This window comes from Panulirus ornatus, chromosome 6, assembly GCF_036320965.1.
Source record: "Panulirus ornatus isolate Po-2019 chromosome 6, ASM3632096v1, whole genome shotgun sequence".
Classification (NCBI taxonomy): domain Eukaryota; kingdom Metazoa; phylum Arthropoda; class Malacostraca; order Decapoda; family Palinuridae; genus Panulirus; species Panulirus ornatus.
Genome location: NC_092229.1, coordinates 5,296,294 through 5,315,276, shown reverse-complemented (window position 1 = coordinate 5,315,276; position 18,983 = coordinate 5,296,294). Strand labels below are relative to the sequence as shown.

The window sequence follows — 18,983 nt, the reverse complement described above, 5'->3', positions numbered from 1 at the left end:
CATATGGGTTCACTAATCTACCTAATTTCCGCGTCACACTATTTTTTCTATTGGGTCTGACAGTGTCGATGCGTCCTCCTCCATGTTTCTGGTCATCTCTATGAATCTCCTTCTTTGGCCTAAAAAACAATTGTCCAGTGTTACTCTGTTCTTTTTCTAATCCTTTGCATCTTTTGGACCATGGATATCCCTAATCAATGTCTCTCAAACAACGCACGTTGTTCTCTCTATGTTCTTCCATTTCAACATCTCACTGTTCTCTGTACTATTGGATCAGTCCTCATGCTCTTAGTCTGTTGAACGACCTTAGTTATTGCTCGTAGTGTGTGCTACAGACGTTTCCTTTCGTCCACCAATCTCTAGATGTTTGTTTGTGTGTGTATGTGTGTGTGTGTGTGTGTGTGTGTGTGTGTGTGTGTGTGTGTGTGTGTATGTGTGTCCATACATAATATTAAAAGCCTGCTGCATTTCAGCTGTTGGCATCAAACTACCCACATGCCACGTACGTGGAACAATTTCCCAGAGTCTGTACCAGGAGACTCATGCACTGTCTTACACAAACCACAGCAGTCATGCACTCTGCTGCGAAAACGAATTATGAAAAACGTCGTCCAAAGGAGATTTTTCACAAGACCTGCTGCCCTGGAGGGCTTAAATATGCTCTTAATTTTACTTCTAAGAAAATTTATGTTATACGTATGATAACATGATCTGGTTCATGTTTGAATGGCAGGTTTAACAGAGACATGTCCATGAAGTGGGATGAAATTTATAAGGCTAAAATAACTGGCATATCCTCAAAGTCGATCTGTAGAAAAAAAAAAGAAGAAAAACGCAAAGAAATATACACCGATGTGTCCTGACGTCATACGTTACTGACCCAATTAGTCTCATCCCTCGAGGCTTGTGATACGAAGACTATAACACTTTCCATTTTTTTTTTTAAACATCAATAGAGTTCAACGTCTGGGACACCTACTGTGTCCTGGTTACACTTATGTCTCAGATACGAGGAAAGTAATGGACGAAATCTTTAAGACACTAGTCAGTACAGTGGTGTGTGTGTGTGTGTGTTGCCTGGCTTAAACTGGCGTTACTTACGTGCTAAACTTTTGTGGAGCCGAGTAACAGTAAACTAGGGAGCCCAACTGTCCTTGTGAAGGACTCACATTACTGATAATACCTGGAGAGGTGCAAGATGGGCTGAATCTCTCGATATTTCTGTAGGTTCACAGCTCTTCGCTGCGGTAGAGGAGCAACGGGCTGGGGAAATACAACGGCATTTCCTACAGTCTTCCTCCTCAACGACAGAAAGTCGTAGGTACCTTCACTCCTCTCACTAAACTCACCCCCTACACACACACACACACACACACACACACACACACACACACACACACACACACCACGATGCCTCTTGCATCTCTTCCACTACAGCACTCCATTCAGAGAGACAGACCAAGTCCCCGCTCCCCACAACCCTCCCTTCCCCATTATATAAACCCCCGTTACGCACACAAAGGCTGTACAGACACACGCACCCACCCATCCCCTCTTTCCCATTACCTCCCACTGCTAAACCACATTGAAAGCATTTCCGAAACAGTAGGATGAAAACGCATTAAAAAGTTTGACGACAATATAAACTTTCCAGGACTGGAGGCCCACTTGGGGGTGAGGTGGGGTGGGGTGGGGTGGGGTGGGGGTGGGGGTTGGGTGGGTGGTTCTATTTGAAAGGAAGGTAGTGTCCAAGTTGTCTTCACTTAGAGGAGTCCCTGGGCCGGTCTGGCCCAGCCCCGGCGCGAATATCGAGTGGAGGCGCCTCCTGAATATTCCAAGATCCGGCCTTATATGACCCCGAGGGAGCCCAGAGAAATAATCTTCACGTCCACGTCTCCCCCAGCAACGCGTCCCTTACTCATCACTGCCACCACTTTCACTTTCATCTCTCCTGATTCCACACTCATTATTGTCTCCAATGCTCCATTTACTCACCGCACTCACTCTTGTCTTTACCTCTCCCTTAACCCACCTTCGCTCTCGTCTCCAACACTCCCATAACCACCATCTCTCTCTTATCCAACGCTTCCTTAACCCACTTCACTCTCGTCTCCAACACTCCCATAACCCACCATCTCTCTCTTATCCAACGCTTCCTTAACCCATCCTCACTCTCGTCTCCAACACTCCCAAAACCCACCATCTCTCTCTTATCCAACGCTTCCTTAACCCACCTTCACTCTCGTCTCCAACAATCCCTTAACCAAGCTTCAATCTCGAATCTAACACTCCCTTAATCCACCTTCACTCTCGTCTCTATACACTCCCCCAAACCACCTTTACATTTACTTAATTTCTCTCTACATTTCTCATCCCAGGATCTGTAAGGTTTATCAAGCAGTTTCAGTTACCCAAGGCCTATGAAACACATAGAAACCAACACATCATGTAGTCACATAAATTTGCGCAGAAAAAACACTTAGAAACCTATTACGTCAATATGATCAATCAAACACCCCGGAAAGGAACCAGCTGATGGATTGCTCTCTCCATTCCTCTATGGTATCACTTGTATACAGCGTTGGGTGCTGTTGCTTCCTCAAGCCCATGATAGCATAGAGCGCACACAACCATATCACTCGTGAACTTAATTTCTTATCATACGAAAGGTCCAGTTCAACATGCTGAATGGATCCATCGATTGGAGATGATCCAGTGCTGAAAGGTTTATAGAAATTCAGTGACTTACAACTTGTCCTTATCGACAGTCGACTCACTGGGGTTCATCGATGAAAGACGTTTACCGCAGTGTAAGTCATTAACCATTATTCCAGAATGAGTGTAGTGTTCTACCCTGACGAATGGTCTTTGAACGGAGGATAAAATGTGTGAAAAACCACATCAGTGAGAGGCCGTGAGACTTTGTATCTATACCAGCTTCCATCAGGTCACTCACTGCAGGCAGAGACTCGGGGGTTTAGGTCTGCCATATCATCTCTTGAGAAGTTGACTGATATACCGTAGTTTCTGGCTGAAGGAGATACTGAGGGCAGTTTAAAACAGGTATGGTGGGCCCTTTAAGATATCTTGAAATCGTAAGGCTCAGTCCTTTGTTCTTAACGCTACCTCGCTAATGCGAGAAATGGCAAATATATATATATATATATATATATATATATATATATATATATATATATATATATATATATATATATATCCTGGAAATACTGGAGCGTAAGTCTGGAGCCAGGTGGTTGTCTGTAAGGACAAGGAGAGTTATTCAGCCGGGCGGTAAAAGGCTTTCCGTGTGGATGGTGGGGCAGGCAGCGCGCATCGCCACCATACAGCAAATGTGTTTTCCTTGTTCTCCCGTGATGAAAGAACAAGTCTCTGAACTTGGGAGAGGATTCGGCCTCCTCCTCCTCCTCCTCCTCGTTCATCGGTGGTGGAGGAACAGGTCACAGAGTGGGCAGAATCATGAGAGAGAGAGAGAGAGAGAGAGAGAGAGAGAGAGAGAGAGAGAGAGAGAGAGAGAGAGAGAGAGAGAGAGAGAGAGATCTTCGGCAGGTATCCTATTAGAATGTTTCTGTACTTGTAAGATTCACAGTCCAAGACTGAATATTCAATTACCTATCTATCTATCTACGCATTTACTTCATCACCTGATTGTACAGTACGCTGAGGGAGTGCTACGCTCTTGGGGGCGGCGCCTCGTCTCTCTGAAGTTTCGCTACTGTCATACAGCTTTTTAAATTCGTGTGTCCTGCTAGATATTACAGTATCGTCACTTCGTCTGCTCCATTCATCTAGTACTCTGATACTACAAGAATACTTCCTCACATCTCTTATACTCGTGTTGCCCCGTCTTTCTGTATGTATACACTATGTCTTTCCTCCTGTGTGAATGATTACTCATATGTACAATACGGGGGGAGAATTCGACACCCTTCGTACGGAATAGATTCTTCCAGTCCAAAAATCGTTCGTGACTTGTGTCTGTCAACCATATGGGTTCACTAATCTACCTAATTTCCGCGTCACACTATTTTTTCTATTGGGTCTGACAGTGTCGATGCGTCCTCCTCCATGTTTCTGGTCATCTCTATGAATCTCCTTCTTTGGCCTAAAAAACAATTGTCCAGTGTTACTCTGTTCTTTTTCTAATCCTTTGCATCTTTTGGACCATGGATATCCCTAATCAATGTCTCTCAAACAACGCACGTTGTTCTCTCTATGTTCTTCCATTTCAACATCTCACTGTTCTCTGTACTATTGGATCAGTCCTCATGCTCTTAGTCTGTTGAACGACCTTAGTTATTGCTCGTAGTGTGTGCTACAGACGTTTCCTTTCGTCCACCAATCTCTAGATGTTTGTTTGTGTGTGTATGTGTGTGTGTGTGTGTGTGTGTGTGTGTGTGTGTGTGTGTGTGTGTATGTGTGTCCATACATAATATTAAAAGCCTGCTGCATTTCAGCTGTTGGCATCAAACTACCCACATGCCACGTACGTGGAACAATTTCCCAGAGTCTGTACCAGGAGACTCATGCACTGTCTTACACAAACCACAGCAGTCATGCACTCTGCTGCGAAAACGAATTATGAAAAACGTCGTCCAAAGGAGATTTTTCACAAGACCTGCTGCCCTGGAGGGCTTAAATATGCTCTTAATTTTACTTCTAAGAAAATTTATGTTATACGTATGATAACATGATCTGTTCAAGTTTGAATGGCAGGTTTGATAGAGACATGTCCATGAAGTGGCATGAAATTTATAAGGCTAAAATAACTGGCATATCCTCAAATTCGATCTGTAGAAAAAAAAAGAAAAACGCAAAGAAATATACACCGATGTGTCCTGACGTCATACGTTACTGACCCAATTAGTCTCATCCCTCGAGGCTTGTGATACGAAGACTATAACACTTTCCTTTTTTTTTTTTCAAACATCAATAGAGTTCAACGTCTGGGACACCTACTGTGTCCTGGTGACACTTATGTCTCAGATACGAGGAAAGTAATGGACGAAATCTTTAAGACACTAGTCAGTACAGTGGTGTGTGTGTGTGTGTGTTGCCTGGCTTAAACTGGCGTTGCTTACGTGCTAAACTTTTGTGGAGCCGAGTAACAGTACACTAGGGAGCCCAACTGTCCTTATGAAGGACTCACATTACTGATAATACCTGGAGAGGTGCAAGATGGGCTGAATCTCTCGATATTTCTGTAGGTTCACAGCTCTTCGCTGCGGTAGAGGAGCAACGGGCGGGGGAAATACAACGGCATTTCCTACAGTCTTCCTCCTCAACGACAGAAAGTCGTAGGTACCTTCACCGCTCTCACCATGATAAACACACCCCCTGATAAACACACACACACACACACACACACACACACACACACACACACACACACACACCACGATGCCTCTTGCATCTCTTCCACTACAGCACTCCTTCAGAGAGACAGACCAAGTCCCCGCTCCCCACAACCCTCCCTTCCCCATTATATAAACCCCCGTTACGCACACAAAGGCTGTACAGACACACGCACCCACCCATCCCCTCTTTCCCATTACCTCCCACTGCTAAACCACATTGAAAGCATTTCCGAAACAGTAGGATGAAAACGCATTAAAAAGTTTGACGACAATATAAACTTTCCAGGACTGGAGGCCCACTTGGGGGTGAGGTGGGGTGGGGTGGGGTGGGGTGGGGTGGGGTGGGGTGGGTGGTTCTATTTGAAAGGAAGGTAGTGTCCAAGTTGTCTTCACTTAGAGAGTCCTGGGCCGGTCTGGCCCAGCCCCGGCGCGAATATCGAGTGGAGGCGCCTCCTGAATATTCCAAGATCCGGCCTTATATGACCCCGAGGGAGCCCAGAGAAATAATCTTCACGTCCACGTCTCCCCCAGCAACGCTCCCTTACTCATCACTGCCACCACTTTCACTTTCATCTCTCCTGATTCCACACTCATTATTGTCTCCAATGCTCCATTACTCACCGCACTCACTCTTGTCTTTACCTCTCCCTTAACCCACCTTCGCTCTCGTCTCCAACACTCCCATAACCCACCATCTCTCTCTTATCCAACGCTTCCTTAACCCACCTTCACTCTCGTCTCCAACACTCCCATAACCCACCATCTCTCTCTTATCCAACGCTTCCTTAACCCATCCTCACTCTCGTCTCCAACACTCCCAAAACCCACCATCTCTCTCTTATCCAACGCTTCCTTAACCCACCTTCGCTCTCGTCTCCAACAATCCCTTAACCAAGCTTCAATCTCGAATCTAACACTCCCTTAATCCACCTTCACTCTCGTCTCTATACACTCCCCCAAACCACCTTTACATTTACTTAATTTCTCTCTACATTTCTCATCCCAGGATCTGTAAGGTTTATCAAGCAGTTCAGTTACCCAAGGCCTATGAAACACATAGAAACCAACACATCATGTAGTCACATAAATTTGCGCAGAAAAAACACTTAGAAACCTATTACGTCAATATGATCAATCAAACACCCCGGAAAGGAACCAGCTGATGGATTGCTCTCTCCATTCCTCTATGGTATCACTTGTATACAGCGTTGGGTGCTGTTGCTTCCTCAAGCCCATGATAGCATAGAGCGCACACAACCATATCACTCGTGAACTTAATTTCTTATCATACGAAAGGTCCAGTTCAACATGCTGAATGGATCCATCGATTGGAGATGATCCAGTGCTGAAGGTTTAATAGAAATTCAGTGACTTACAACTTGTCCTTATCGACAGTCGACTCACTGGGGTTCATCGATGAAAGACGTTTACCGCAGTGTAAGTCATTAACCATTATTCCAGAATGAGTGTAGTGTTCTACCCTGACGAATGGTCTTTGAACGGAGGATAAAATGTGTGAAAAACCACATCAGTGAGAGGCCGTGAGACTTTGTATCTATACCAGCTTCCATCAGGTCACTCACTGCAGGCAGAGACTCGGGGGTTTAGGTCTGCCATATCATCTCTTGAGAAGTTGACTGATATACCGTAGTTTCTGGCTGAAGGAGATACTGAGGGCAGTTTAAAACAGGTATGGTGGGCCCTTTAAGATATCTTGAAAGTCGTAACTACAAAAGATCCTCAAGGCAGTTTAAAGTTCCAAGCTATAGAAGACCCTCACGGCATTTAAAAGGTCTTGACCACAGAAGACCACAACGACAAATTAACGTCTTCACATACAAAAGACCCTTATGGCAATTTAAAGTTCCTATCTACAACAGACCCTTACAGCAGTTTAATGTATTCCTACAAAATCTCAGAATATACGAATTCTAATCCTTCTCTGCGGTTGTTCAATCATGATATCCTCTTAAGCGAAACTAATATGATCGTTCCAGGCCCATCCTCCTCGGAGCTCCAGGATAAAACTAAGTCAAACTAGTTTTGGTTCTATGGGCTTTAGGTCTTCCATCGACTGCCAGGTGTCATTAAGGCCACCAAACCTCAAGTTATGACCATAGAGTGAGGCATATTGAATACATTCTTAAAGTTGGTAAAGATAATTCTAAAGCCCATACATGCCTTTATATATATATATATATATATATATATATATATATATATATATATATATATATATATATATATATATATATATATATATATATATATATATCATCCCTGGGGATAGGGAAGAAAGAATACTTCCCACGTATTCCCTGAGTGTCGTAGAGGGCAAATAAAAGGAGAGGGAGCTGGGGGCTGGAAATCCTCCCCTCCCGTTTCTTAATTTTCCAAAAGAGGAACAGAGAAGGGGGTCAAGTGAGGATATTCCACCTAAAGGCTCAGTCCTCTGTTCTTAACGCTACCTCGCTAACGCAGGAAATAGTATGAATATATGACCTTTCTTAGGCTGTTGCGCTTCCAGCACTAAGCTGGTGTGCTTCCAGGACTTTGCTTGGTGTTCCAGGGCGCCAACTATCGTTCGAGACTGATAGAATTATTATACTTTGACCATTGTGTTATTTCGTAAGGGATGCAGGATATAAAAATGAATGTTGAATGGATTTGGTCGTTGGAGATTATACCCGTTGAATGGACGACTGGATGTGTCCATTCCACGGCCCTCATACTGTACGTGTCCGTTCAACAGGTGGGATCCAAAATGTCACAAGGATAAAGAGAGTTTCAGGGCCATTCCGAGCCCACGATGGCCATAGAGCTCACAATGTCCACGATGTCCATGATGTCCATAGCACAGTGTCCATGGAGCCAAAGGTGTCCGCTCACAATGTCCACGATGTCCATGATGTCCATAGAGCACATAGTGTCCATAGAGCCAAAGGTGTCCACGACGCCCATGACATCCACAGAGCTCCAATGTCCACAACGCCCACCATGTCCGCGACGCCCATGATACCCACGACGCCTACAATGTCCGCGACGCCCACAAAGCCCACGATGTCCGCGACGCCCACAGGTCTCAGGAGGAGGATCTTCGTAACGCGGCCCAGGGGGGGTGGGCGAGGTTGCTGGCTAGTAGAGGCGTCGCCTCGACCATCTGGGCACATTATTCAATAAAGTATTCAGGAATGACGATAACTTTGTGTGGGGCGTGACTCCCCGCCTTCCTGGGTAGAGGACGAAGGCGGAAGAGGGGAAGAAAGGGGAGAAGGAAGAGGAGAAGGGGCCAAGGGGAAGAAGAAGAGGAAGGGAAGACAGACAGAAGAAAGGATAAGATGCGTAAAGGAAGGGTAATGGGGAGAGGGTTTAAGGGGACTGACATGATGATGGGTGTTGCTTCTTGGAGGCTCGTGGGACGAAGGAGTAACTCCTCATAGGTCATGACACGAATGGGTAACGTTCCTCATAGGTCATGACACGAATGGGTAACGTTCCTCATAGGTCATGACACGAAGGGGTAACTCCTCAAAGGTAATGATACAAAGGGGTAACTCCTCATAGGTCATAACATGAAGGGTAACTCCTCAAAGGTAATGATACGAAGGGGTAAGTCCTCATAGGTCATAACACGAAGGGGTAACTCCTCAAAGGTAATGATACGAAGGGGTAACTCCTTAAAGGTAATGATACGAAGGGGTAACTCCTCATAGGTCATAACACGAAGGGGTAACTCCTCATAGGTCATAACACGAAGGGGTAACTCCTCAAAGGTAATGATACGAAGGGGTAACTCCTCAAAGGTAATGATACGAAGGGGTAACTCCTCATAGGTCATAACACGAAGGGGTAACTCCTCATAGATCATGACACGAAGGGGTAACTCCTCAAAGGTAATGATACGAAGGGGTAACTCCTCATAGGTCATAACACGAATGGGTAACTCTTCAAAGGTAATGATACGAAGAGGTAACTCCTCATAGGTCATAACACGAAGGGGTAACTCCTCAAAGGTAATGATACAAAGGGGTAACTCCTCATAGGTCATAACACGAATGGGTAACTCTTCAAAGGTAATGATACGAAGGGGTAACTCCTCATAGGTCATAACACGAAGGGGTAACTCCTCAAAGGTAATGATACGAAGGGGTAACTCCTCATAGGTCATAACACGAAGGGGTAACTCCTTATAGATCATGACACGAAGAGGATGGAGTGTCAGTGTAGCAATGCTCACAGAGAGCGGGAGGGAGAGATAGTCTGGGCCAATGCAGTTATCATTTCCCTATTAAAAGAACTCCAATACATTGATTTATTGGATGTGACCGTTGTCAGACGCGTTCCTGGTGCACACAGGCTTCTGAAATATCTACTGAATAGAGGTTTTTCGTCAAGCTGGACAATTTGATCATTAAGCCACTATAACTTAATCATCTAATTAATCTCTTGTGTAGAGCTGTTGCACGAAATGAAGAGAGGAGCTCGCTTAAGGAGGAATGCACATGATTCCAGATAGGAAACTCGACCTAATATGTCGATAAACCCAGAGAGAGGAATGTGCTCTTTGATATTCTGTAAATTCTGTCTCGCGTTTCGTTGATATACTTAGATTTTCTGACCTGGAGCTTGGCTTTCGTTAGTCATTGTTCTCGTGAGCTGTCTGCAAGTGTCCCCCGCCCTTCAGGTTTGGGCCTGAAGCACGCGATTGGCTGCTGCTGCTTCCCACAGTTTCTGTGTGGCGACCAACTACTCGAGGATTGACCGTTATGATGCCTCCTTCTTCTTCTTCTCTCGATCAAGAAAGACGTGCAATTCTGTCCCTTCTTTTGTCTCTTCCTCTTCATATAACCTTTTTCTTTAAGAGTCAGGTCGACAGCCACCTACGGGATCCTATTCAATATCTATTTTCTTGAACTTTTCCTCTTTCACTCGAGATGGCCTTGACTTGCTTCGCCCGTGCCATACATTCAGCCAAATGTTCGCCTGTTCGCATTCTAAGGCATTAAGTTCCATTTGCAAGTTTCTGAGACAGTGAATCCAGATGCTTCACCAAGCTGCTCATATTGCTTTCGCCATCAAGATTCACCTTTTCATTCGATGATTTCACACACCCGTTTCTAATTCATCCTCATAAAAGACAAATTTACTCAGTGTTTCCGAGTTGTGTGAATATCCATTTTCACTTGGAACGAAAACGGATCATTTTTCTTTTTCATCTCTACACTCCCTGTAAATTTCATGGACTCCTTTATTATTCTCAGAACTGTGGGATCCTGGCGTCCCCCAGAGGGCAGGAGGAGAAAGCTAAAAATCTTTTAAAGTACAATCCACATAAGCCTAATGGAGTGGGAGAGTCATAATGGAAGACTAATTACAGGTTGGTATAATACTATCATGCCTCGATAACTGTGGCCTCTTGAGAGGGCTTTGGATGGATGCTAGAACGTTTCGTTCATGGATGATGCACTCGTAGTGTGTGTTCTATTAAGACTGGAACAGGATGCTGCATCTTGCGATTCCCAACACTAATAATACAGTGACAACTCGTTCCTACTACCATTCCCATTGCCACTACCACCACTACAACCATCAATATCTTCACAACCCCATCCTTACCATCACAACCATCAATATTTCTACAACCCCATCTTCACCACCATTCTTCTTTTTTACAACTTCATCTCCACCATCAACAATTTCTTGCAACATATCCCCATCTCCACTATCCCCATCACCACCCCTTTCTCATCACTATCCCTCTTCCATGGCCATCGAACCAGAACCACCATCATCACCAACACTATGATCTCCAACATTACCCTCCCCCCCCCCTAACAAACAGGGACATGAGTAGCTCAAACAATGATAAAGGTTAGGTTTGCCATCCACACACACACACACACACACACACACACACACACACCAATCATTATTGCAGGTTCTCCTCTTTCAATCACTTGTATTCCTTATCACTTTAACCTCACTAATCTGCCAGTATCTTCCGCCATCACAAACAGCCTTGAAGGGAACCAATGTTCTGTTGCTGTCTGTATTCCTTTGAATCACCTTCAATTACTTTTCCCTTAAATGTAAAAGAAAAGGTAAATAAATAAAATATTTACAGTCATCCATATTTATAACACGTTTCTATGAGTAATGAGTACTTTGTTTAGGCCTATAATAATAGGCTTAGTTGAATTTTTATTTCTGCATTTCAATTCTTGATTAATCATTTATAATGTCTCAAAAAAGAAAAAAGATAAAGAATGACAAGTTTCCACTTATCCCAATTTCTTGATGCGTCTCTCTCCCATCAAATGCTACTGTTAATGTGGCGTCGAATAGATAGATAGATAGTTTGCTACACCACCATCAATATGTTTCCTCCCCATTCACTGTTTTCTCGTAATGAATGGACGGCTTTGGAGGCGAACCATCCCCTCGTCTCCATTGTGATCACTTAGATATGCGCGACAGGCGCGTGGAGAGAGAGAGAGAGAGAGAGAGAGAGAGAGAGAGAGAGAGAGAGAGAGAGAGAGAGAGAGAGAGAGAGAGATAATCATACAGAGTGGTAGATGGGAAAAAAAAAACAAAGATTGGCACCCCTTCAACTCTGGGGCAAAATCTGCCAACGATAAAAAAAAGAAGGCCCATGGCACTCGATGGTGAATCCCTCCCTGCCTTAACCCTGGCACGCCTTCCCTCTGGCACTGCCCTGACCTGACCCACACCCCGCCAGTATGTGGCGTCAATGCTAAGGTCCAGCTACGCAGGGAGCAACTGACGCCCCATTACGGTTATGCTACGGTGCTCCTACATCTCCATAGAAGCAACGCATATATATATATATATATATATATATATATATATATATATATATATATATATATATATATATATATATATATATACGGACAATATCTTCGTAGAATATGGTCAAAATTTTCACAGACAGGGCAAGCCATTCTTCATTAGATCATATCAGTTGAAGACGAATTCCTTATGTCATTATGCGGTTGAGGTAAAGTGGAGACAGAGACAATACTTATGTTCACAGGTACCTTATAAACGCCACTGGTATCATCCACGTGCAAGATCTAATTTTCGAATCATAGGAATTGTCAAATCTCATACTCTAATGGACGTTGATAGCTCACGTCTATAGATAACCCCACTATGCTGGATACAGAGAGACACACAAATCTAACCATCTGTCTGTCTGTCTATGTAAGGACGGGAAAGATGGTAGGGGAGGCGAGGATGGCCATGGTTTCGGCAGGGAATGTTGCTGAGGGAGGCGAGGGGATGGTAGAGAAGTGGGAGTGGTGGTGGTGTAAGGGGAAGCGGAGGTTGGTGCTGGGGGAGGCAGGGGTATGGTAGGGAAGTGGGAGTGGTGGTGGTGTAAGGGGAAGCGGAGGTTGGTGCCGGGGGAGGCAGGAGGTATGGTAGGGAAGTGGGAGTGGTGGTGGTGTAAGGGGAAGCGGAGGTTGGTGCTGGGGGAGACAGGAAGTATGGTAGGGAAGTGGGAATGGTGGTGGTGTAAGGGGAAGCGGAGGTTGCTGCTGGGGGAGGCAGGAGGTATGGTAGGGAAGTGGGAGTGGTGGTGGTGTAGGAGGAGGCGCAGGTTGGTGCTGGGGGAGTCTGGGGATGCTACTGAGGGATGGAGGATGTTACCACTGCCGGCTCATCAATCTTAAAACAGCGGCAGAAAAGAACTGCCTTGTTTCTAGACTGCTAATGAGAGTGAAACCAATGGCTTGTAGGGCTGACAGCGTCTAGGGCTGGTGGCATGTAGGGTTAGTGGTATGTAGGGTTAGTGGTATGTAGGGTTAGTGGTATGTAGGGTTAGTGGTATGTTGGGTTAAGTGATATGCAGGGTTAGCGGTATGTAGGGCTATTGGTATGTAGGGTTAGTGGTAAGTCTTCATCCTTAACGTCTTCAAACTTAATATAGTTCGGCTTTTGTGTCATAAAGCTTTGCTTAATCTTGGATGATTTTCGTACGTAAACGTAAAGGTCATCGGTTTAATACATTAAACGCCGCTGGTACCTCTTCCACATGTCCAGATGACCGTAAAAATCTGTAGTTGATACCAAAGAAAGGTAGGCGAAGCATGATCTGAGAGGCGTGTCTTCTAGCGTGAAAACTAAGCCTTCGTATGTGTCGTGAAAATTACACTGTAGCTGTCCTTGTGTTACGTCTGAGCGAACACCGTTGCGTCAACCCTGCCCGGCTGTAAACGAACCTGCGCCGCCTCTTAACCTAAGAGAGCAATACGTTAACAATGAGCTACCAAGTCTAGCGCCTCAGAATATGGAAGACCATTATAACCGTAGAACAGTTTCCAGTGGGTTGCCTTCGTCAGAAATGACAGTAGCGATCTACCTGATGAAGAATACACTACTGACACTGTTTCAACTCCACTAAATAGTAAATGGGCTCGAATCAATCAAACTTCGACACGCAGCAAGAAAGTTAGAATCAGCCTGATGCATTTGGCAAATTCAGAGCGAAAAAATAGAATACGAAAGGAAGTAAGGTGTCTCTTGACCGGACAAGCCAGCAGACGGACACTGAAGGCAAAGATCACAATACAGTACGATTATGTAAACAGAAAAAAAGAAGAAAATTTCTCTTGATTTAGCAAGATCAGTCTTGATCCTATCTGACAATCAACATCACCAGGGATAAACTACTTAACGAAATATTTCATCCAGACGTAAAAACCTTTATCTAAACTATATCTGGGAAATGGTGACAATGTCAGTTTAATGGCTGTTATCAGAGAGAGTAATTATGGGTTGTCAAGACGAGCGGGGGCAGGTACCGTCCACAACCTTGGCATCAGAAGAGTCAAATTACTCATTCATGTCCAACCTTAAAACAAGACTAGTCATTCTAGTACACTACTAATATAAACCCTAGAAATATCTTTAAAAGAATTTTTTTTTATATCAATATAATCTTTTGTTACGGCATCCTCTTTGTAATGCAAGTAGGGTAGCAAAGGCAAAGGGAATAAAGGCGAGTGTTCAAATTACAGAGGTATAAGTTTGTTGAGTATTCGTGGTAAATTATATGGGAGGGTATTGATTGAGAGGGTGAAGGCATGTAGAGCATCAGATTGGGGAAGAGCAGTGTGGTTTCAGAAGTGGTAGAGGATGAGTGGATCAAGTGTTTGCTTTGAAGAATGTATGTGAGAAATACTTAGAGAAACAGATGGATTTAAATGTAGCATTTATGGATCTGGAGAGGACACATGATAGAGTTGATAGTGATGCTTTGTGGAAGGTATTAAGAGTATATGGTGTGGGAGGCAAGTTGTTAGAAGCAGTGAAAAGTTTTTACCGAGGATGTAAGGCATGTGTACGAATAGGAAGAAAGGAAAGTGATTGGTTCTCAGTGAATGTCGGTTTGCGGCAGGGGTGCATGATGTCTCCATGGTTATTTGATTTGTTTATGGTTGGGGCTGTTATAGAGGTGAATGCAAGAGTTTTGGAGAGAGGGTCCAAGTATGCAGTCTGTTGTGATAAGAGGTCTTGGGAAGTGAGTCAGTTGTTGTTCGCTGATGATACAGCGCTGGTGGCTGATTTGGGTGAAAAACTGCAGAAGCTGGTGACTGAGTTTGGTAAAGTGTGTGAGAGAAGAAAGCTGAGAGTAAATGTGAATAAGAGCAAGGTTATAAGGATCAGTAGGGTTGAGGGACGAGTCAATTGGGAGGTAAGTTTGAATGGAGAAAAACTGGAGGAAGTGAAGTGTTAGATATCTGGGAGTGGTTCTGGCAGCGCAAGGAACCATGGAAGCGGAAGCAAGTCACAGGGTAGGGGAGGGGGCAAAGGTTCTGGGAGCGTTGAAGAATGTGTGGAAGACGAGAACGTTATCTCGGAAAGCAAAAATGGGTATGTTTGAAGGAATAGTGGTTCCAACAATGTTATATGGTTGAGAGGCGTGGGCTATAGATAGAGTTGCGCGGAGGAGGGTAGATGTGTTGGAAATGAGATGTTTGAGGACAATATTTGGTGTGAGGTGGTTTGATCGGGTAAGTAATGAAAGGGCAAGATAGATGTGTGGTAATAAAAAGAGTGTGGTTGAGAGAGCAGAGGAGAGTGTACTGAAATGGTTTGGTCACAGGACAGAATGAGTGAGGAAAGATTGACAAAGAGGATATATGTGCCAGAGATGAAGGGAACGAGATGTGAGAGACCAAGTGGGGGGTGGAAGGATGGAGTGAAAAAGATTTTGAGCGATCAGGGACCTGAACATGCAGGGGGGTGAAAGGCGTGCAAGGATAAAGTGAACTGGGACGATGTGGCATACCGGGGTCGACGTGCTGTCAATGGATTGAACCAGGCCATGTGAAGCGTCGGGGGTAAACCATGGGAAGTTTTGTGGGGCCTAGATGTTGAAAGGGAGCTGTGGTTTCAGTGCATTATACATGACAGCTAGAGACTGAGTGTGAACGAATGTGGCCTTTGTTGTCTTTCCTGGCGCTACCTCGCGCGGGGGTAGGGGGGGGGGGGTGCCATTTCATGTGTGGCGGGGTGGCGACCTGAATGGATGAAGGCAGCAAGTTTGTATATGCGGAAGCATTTGTCTTTTCCAAACCTAGGTACTTGCAACCTATATCCTTATTCTTAATCCTTCAACGTTTCCAGGGGATCGTTTTTCAATTACGCTTTCCAGCTAGATTTCCTAAGCTAATTCTTGAGTTTTACGAACTTAAAGAAACAAAATCCATGGCCGGCTTGCTGCTGAAGCTGCTGCTGGGCCTATCACGGTTTCCCAAGCCTACTAATTAGCGCCTTCCAGCTCTCTGTAGCCCAAAAAAAGATACAGAAATTCTTCGTCAGTTTCAGGTCACGCCAATAAAAGAACTAGCTTGGTAAAGACTGAACGCTTCTTCAAGGGTTTGCAGTTACTCTCCCCTTGCGTTGAGGCCGAGGGCCGTAGTGGATACATTTCCGGCAAGGGTCGAGCAAAGGTCCTCTTGGTTTAAGTGTGACAACGCATCTACTAACCTTCCCTGGATTAAACATTCTAGAATGTAAACGTAATTCTGAACTATGAACTAAATGTAGAAGGAAACGTTCGAACCTCTTTTTTTTCTTTCTCGAATCACTGGAATTACTCAGGGAGATAAACTGAGGGTGTGTGGCAATAGTAGTGACTAGTAGAGAGTCAGTCCTCAATGAAATCTAGATAAAATTGTCCGTCACTACTTTTTCATAATACGGTTTAGATCCAGGGCTTCCCAGCTATATACGTTGTAATATCTGATATAAAGTACTCCCTATGGGAACCCACCTTACCCTGCTTCCGGGTGTACCGCAGCCACGAAGCTGAAGGAACCCAGTGAAAGGATACCAGGTTTTACACACATAGGGAAGGTACTCACCTTCTGTGGCACGGAGGTTTCATTCGACACGTCACAGCTGCTGTGTATTTGATGAATTTGCTCTTTTTAGAATCGGCAGGTCTCCTGGTGGCGTTACGGGCCTTCGTGTTACAAACAGAACTTCTTCTAGACTACTGAGGTAGTGATCTTGTTAAAAGCTTGCCTCCATAGCAACATCATACCTGTAACGAGTAATAAAAATGTCGTAAAACTTTTGCATTGTTAGTCGATCGTGTGGCATAATGCTGACAAAGTTAGTCTACCATACGCTGTGTTATACACACCAACATGGCACGTGACACCGTCAGTCAGCGCTTCGATTTTACATGGTAACTACATTGACAGTGGACGATCTGACTCAACATTTCTTCTCGGTGGGTTAGTTTACCTAATGCCTCTCTCCTTCATGGCTGCCCTCTGCACAGAGCTGTGGCTGTCGCTAAGACTTATGACACGTATGTTGCAAATAGGAGTAGCTCTTTAGATAGTCATTCACGAGTAACGGGTTAACATCGTTTGCTTTAGAAGCATCAAGTTTCTTTTCATTCGTGTCTTTGTTTAGTTCCAATAATGCTTCCTGGATGATTAATGGCACTCCGAGCGTCTTCTACAGAAATGTAAGGTGCCTTTGATGTGTATGGGTTTATTTTCTAGTAACTTCATTAGTTATCCGTTTTACTATTTTTTGTCTTATCACTATGCTCACCCAATAATGCAGAAAAGAAGAATATTTTCCAAAAGGAACCCTTTGGAGGGATCTGAGCCTCTTCACCTACTCACTCCACTTCAGAGGTTCCTGCATTAACAAGTTATATGTTAACCTTATCAACATGGGTAGAGGAATCATGTGTTGGTGCTGATTCCTGTGCTGCGGTTGCTCTCCCTCTGGTTGCTGCTTCGTCTAACTGCACGGCAGACGATGGCAAAAGTGGATGGTGTTGCCATATCACACGCCGATATTTTTTTGAATACCCACGGCCGCCCTGTCATCTGAATTATCGTCTAATCTGTCTTGCTTGCCCGCGCTTCCCTCGATTTTAACTCACTACCTCGGAATATTCGAATTTTGCCGATATCAATTTTAACTATTTTCCATGCGTAAATTATTTTGTACATAAGATGTTATTGTATTTGTACATGTTCTAAGACGATAGTATAAGATTCTTAACGTAATTGTTCCTTTTTATTCCAGTCTGGACATGTAACATAACAAATTTAGATTATATACATATCTTATGATTCTATTTTGCATGAAGTCTCTGGTCGTAGGGGTTCTGAACCCTTACTGTCACAATCGGGGCACTACGAGCCTTACCCAGGATTGCTGTGTAAGAGGTAGACCCCAGACAACTTTAGCCGAGGCCCAAGAGAACTTTGGTCGAGACGATCACCGTCCGCTTTAAGCTTACCTTCTCCTGGTTGTCCTCCTAGGAAGCTTACCATCAGTACATAAAGCAGAAAAGACTAAAAGCTAAAACACATCTGATGGCGGCAACATTGTCAACCGTTATCTACAGCACCGGTGTTGCACCAGTTCGTCCATGCATTTTACACGGCCAAATTTACTTTTATATTGTTTATCTCTCATTCTGAAAGGGTGGAAACGTTTTTTTTTTTCTTTCGCACAACTGAAAAATAACAGTAAAAAGAAATATGTCATACAGACCTTGGAGAGGAAAGTTAATTGAGCTGTTAAGAGGGGAAAGCCTGGGTTCTGTTGTACCCTGTCCCCCGCTCCTACCGCTAACAAGATGACAATCATAAGATCGGGCCCCACGAATGCTGAACTCTCTCCCCGTACTGTGTAAATATGAGCAAATAGTTAGATACAGTCATCCATATTTGTCTTCCTGATTTGTATACACTGGTAAGCTTATCTGGTCATTAAGGTCACCCTTCCCTACCGTTTCACTCGCCTTTTTCTTCTTCCACGCATACTCCCTCTGATTCACAGCGAGTTATTCCTCTAAATTCCTCCTTCTCTTTGAACGATGAGAACTTGTCTCATTTAAGACTGTAAATAATCAGCATTAGTGTTCACTCATGTACCCTGTCTTCTGGTTGATGAGCCTTATAACTTTGAATTTATTGCTTTCATGACTTTAACTAACAGGGATCTGTTCTTTATGTTTGCTGACGACAGTTTCTCATCATTTCCTGATAATACAGTCTAACTACCGTTTAATTTTCACCCATTTGCCTCTGTGGTCTC

General features: G+C 44.2%; 1 protein-coding gene across 1 annotated transcript in view; it reads right to left on the bottom strand.

Moving 5' to 3' along the window:
* The window catches only part of LOC139749026 (alpha- and gamma-adaptin-binding protein p34-like), a 79,119-nt gene extending 62,221 nt beyond the window's left edge, over nt 1–16,898 (bottom strand). Inside the window, exon 1 of the mRNA XM_071662411.1 lies at nt 16,772–16,898. The gene's annotated coding sequence lies outside the window, so the exon portion shown is untranslated. The remainder of the gene's footprint in view (nt 1–16,771) is intronic.
* Nucleotides 16,899–18,983: the final 2,085 nt, after the last annotated feature.